At 32.4% G+C, this 4,416-nt stretch overlaps 1 long non-coding RNA gene across 1 annotated transcript; it reads right to left on the reverse strand.

Moving 5' to 3' along the window:
* Window positions 1–370: 370 nt before the first annotated feature.
* Window positions 371–2,398, reverse strand: LOC148610871 (uncharacterized). Its single transcript, XR_015924590.1, has 2 exons — window positions 2,263–2,398; window positions 371–797 (listed from the first exon to the last, which is right to left on the reverse strand). It is a non-coding gene; the product is annotated as an uncharacterized LOC148610871 (long non-coding RNA).
* Between the last annotated feature and the right edge of the window lie 2,018 nt (window positions 2,399–4,416).

Here is a 4,416-nt window from a genome sequence, read left to right on the forward strand (position 1 = left end):
CCCGACCCTACCCACCTCTCCCTATTTCCAGTAGCAATCAAAGTTCGTCGACCCCATATTGTCCTTGTGTCCCATCCCTTTTTCATTTCATCATTATTTCATTTTATCATCCATTTCATGTTCATCGTCTGAATATAGCTGAAATATTGCTGCTCGGACGTTAAGCCCAACAAACAAACAAACAAACATGTCTGGTCTTTGTCTTTTGATTACCGCTATAACCTTGGTTCCCTTGATTACTCTTCCAACAAATGCTAGAAATGCTAGCCGGAAAAGTCGTTGAAGAATGAAGCTTTTTTTTTTTTTTCGTTTTCTTTGAAATAAATTAAATAAGACAATATTTTTTTAACAAAGATGAATTTAATAGTACAAAACTAAGGATATCAACAGTGTATTATCACAGATATGCCTGCTTTCTCGCCTTCAGCATTGTCCGTTTGAGTTCCGGTAGCACCTTAGATTTTCTCTGTTGTAGACGTTAGCATGGTATGTCTTGTCTTTATAGGTGCTTCAAAGTAGCAAATTATATTCCTACAACGCCTTGTTTTAATGTTGCAAATGGGGTGTTCCGTTAAATTTGGATAAGCATTGCATTGGTATAAAAATCTACGTTGTCAGTTGATGGGTATGTTCTCATTGTCGTTTATATCAACTGTCCTTTGAATGATCTTGTGTCATCAGACGTCGTATCCAAACCGCCATTAAACTGTTGTAACAGTCATGAACACTCACGTGCTCTGGACACGGAAATGGAAGTGTTGCAGGGCTTGTGTCTCGTTTTCGTAAAATCAAAATATCTGAAATAAAAATATTCATGATATGAATTTGCTTTTTTCCGATCTGTTCTTCTTATAGATATTCACTTATTGCCTTGAAAAAGGGAATGGTGGATGGTTTATTCATTTATTTTTTGTTGTGAATAACAGCGATGAAGAACGAAATTCAGCCCGATTTCAACACCTTATAAAACTAAATTAATATATAAGCACAACAGTGTTAAAACGAACCATTGAAATAATATATAATACCACAGTGGTTCAAAACATTAAATACATAACTTCACGTAATTGAAAACCTTTAATCAATGACTTTTATGCACTTTGACAATGAAAGTGTAATCACGGTTATCCTTTAAGAAGGATAGGCCTGGGACAACTCTTGTTACTGTCTGGCTGTAGGCTTAGTTACATTGCTGTGAACTAATTTATGTCTGCATTTTTTAAAAAAAGGATTAACATGACGTGATTAGCTGAATTTATAATCGTTCGATCATTTGGCGATTGCGTTGTGCTCTGTATCATAGATTAAGACACCTAATCCGATGTTCTGTATTCACTTGTGGCACATGCATGCTGTTTATGTACGATCGTTTTAAAAGCAACCAACTGTAAGCTTACCAGTCGTTTGAATAAAATACAGAACAAAAGACAAAAGATAATGAATATACGCGACAATGTAGTAATATTTTCATGTAATGATATATCAAGCCAATCTATCATAAACATTCCATTTAGATTTTTATATACAACTGTCATAAGAGATAAATTTGAATTCAGTATATCTTTACCGACATATTAAAAAAATACTCTACTCAAGGAAAAATAATTATTCGATTTCCACGAAAATACCTATCATATTTATGTAAGTAATATTTGATACATTACTCTTGAATAAGTTTCTGTTATAACACATGGATATTTGTTCTGTTTGAATACCTTTGCTAAAGGATTACAGTTAAATTTTTAACCATTTTTTCTATATGCATTTACTTCAAGAGAAATCAAGGAACCAAATAAATGAATGAACGTATTGCAGTTTAACATAGTTAAAATACTACATGACAATGATTACAAATATGTAATGGCTTTAAAAATAATATAACATAATTTTTATTTCAATTATAGCATGTCCTTTTTTTCTAAATCACGAAGTTTTGTCATAATTATATAATTTGCAATATAAACTAGCGGTATATCAAAGGATATTTAACTTTTTTAATTCTAAAACGTCTCAAACATTTTAGATGTCATTTAATCGTTTAGTGAAATTGAGTATTTTTCCGTTGCTAACATCGCATTTCTTCGTCTGAATTTGATCAACTCCTTATCCTGTGTTTTTATGTTTTTAAAAATGTTATATTTATTTTTACAAAACATTGTTTGAAAATGTCGATGTCAACAAAATTCAGATTATTTCAAAATAAATGATGCAATTCCAAACATTTGCTTGAATGGAAAACCTAAGATTTAACTAAGAACTTACCTGACAACTGATTTCCTTCTGTATGCCAGGAAAAACCTAATAATATGATTAACAATGATAAATGTATATGGAAATAAATAGTCCTTGTCATTTTACGTTTTATTTTAGATAACTTTCTTTAAACAAACATAACTATCACCGCAGTATATATCATTATGAAGACATTTCAATCTCTTTATTTATTATAAGAATGGATTACAATGTCATAGGTATTATATAAGGAATAAACCATTCGTCATTTCTTGCGAAGGCGTTCTGCTTCCATAAATTAGAATATTCCCAGTAACCATTCAACAGAACAGATGTACCAATGGCAATCAAACAAACAAATAGGATGGTATATTTATAACAATTATGTAAGACTTGATTTAAAATTCAGGTGAGCAATTGACCACAATAAAGTGACCACAGGCTTATTTTTATAAGAACAAAAATTTTAATGGTATGAAAAACAAGTCAAAAATCTAACCAAGTATGGGAACTTGTGTGATTAGTCGTAAGAAGAAAATATTTTGAATACAAAGAGAAAAGAAAAAGGGAAAAGTGCTGTGTAATAATCTGAAGAATTTAACCATGTCCTCGATAGACCCTTTAATACCAATAATTACATGATATGAATAACGTTCAGATGTCCTTTCGAAGGGATTGTGGAGGAGAGTCTGTGGAATTTAAAGAACAAATCTGTCAAAAAAGTAAATCTTATATTGCCGATGACGTTGTATGTGTATCTTTCGTTTTCTGTTCCAACATACAAATATTCCATATGCACAGCTTGCATCTAATTAAAATATATCATAATATGGGACAAACAAATCATGGATAGAAGTGTATAGAAGTAGATGACTGAATCTCTAACTTATAAGAAAGCCAAAGTAAATAACTTTGTGGCAAATCTCAAATAATTAAAACGTATACGGATACCTTAGTACCTAAATAAAAGCATTCATAAAAAATCAATCAGACAGGAAGGAACGACGTTTACTTTGATCCTTTGTACATTGAAATTACTTAATTTGATGTGGTAATAGCCTTTTTATTTGTTGGCTCTCTTTAGCAACATATGATATATTTTTTTAATTATTTTATTTTTCCGCTACTTGCTGACTTATTCCTTTACTATTTTGAGGTTGACCTTATAGCTGATCTGATCCAAAAGAGGGAACATCGTTTAACCAGATTCTTTGATATCAGTTTCCACTGACTACTTTGACACTAGTCAAAGTTCCAAAGTCATAAGATTCACTGCGTTCTCTATTAAAATTTTTATAACGTTTTTATCCGGATAGTGCGTTTAAATTAGTAAAGTTCTTATTAATGTTTAAATGCCCGGTTCTGGAGAGGAAAGATTTGTTTCATCCACTACCGGAAGTGTGTTTGATAATATTTTTTCTAATCATAGCACATCTAGATTCAGATATGTAATACTTGGTACGGAGATTCTTCATTCTTTCTGAAAAAAAAAACGACTTAAAATCATCATCCAAATATACTGATGAAGATGTTTTCAAAATACTGGAATTTTGTATTGACAACATATTTGTCGAGTGTCATGGACGCGTTTTTCAACGAAAGGTCGCCATTCCAATGGGAAAAATGTGCTCCTCTACTTGTTGACCTATCACTTCAATCTTATGAGGCTGACATGATCTAATCCAAAGGAAGGAACAACGTTCAGCCAGAGCCTTTGATACAGGTTTCCGATACATAGATGACGTATAATTTTTAACCAATCCTAGTTAGGGGGATTTGATACATCGCACCTACCCCCAAGGAAATTGTGATAAAAGACATTACAGACACTGCGAAGTGAGCATCATACCTTGACTTACACTTAGAGATCTATGGTAAAGGAAAACTCCAAACGAGACGACTTTTCATTCCATATTGTCGACCTTCTATTCATCGGTGGTAACATCCCTTCAGCACCTGCGATTTCATATCACCACTCATACATTATGCCAGAACTTGCCGTAACTTATCCGTACAACACGGACTTTTTGTTACCTGATCGACTGCTTACATTAAGGCTACTGAAACATGGATATATTGTTACAAGTTCAAGGTTACCACAACAGAAGTTTTATGGTCGTCATCATGAACTCGTGGACAATTACAATTTATCCGCACCATAAGAACCGATTTCTTTTTGAACAG

The sequence above is a fragment of the Perna viridis genome, chromosome 7, assembly GCF_037379345.1.
Source record: "Perna viridis isolate PV_CMFRI_1.1 ecotype Kerala chromosome 7, ASM3737934v1, whole genome shotgun sequence".
NCBI classification, from domain to species: Eukaryota; Metazoa; Mollusca; class Bivalvia; order Mytilida; family Mytilidae; genus Perna; species Perna viridis.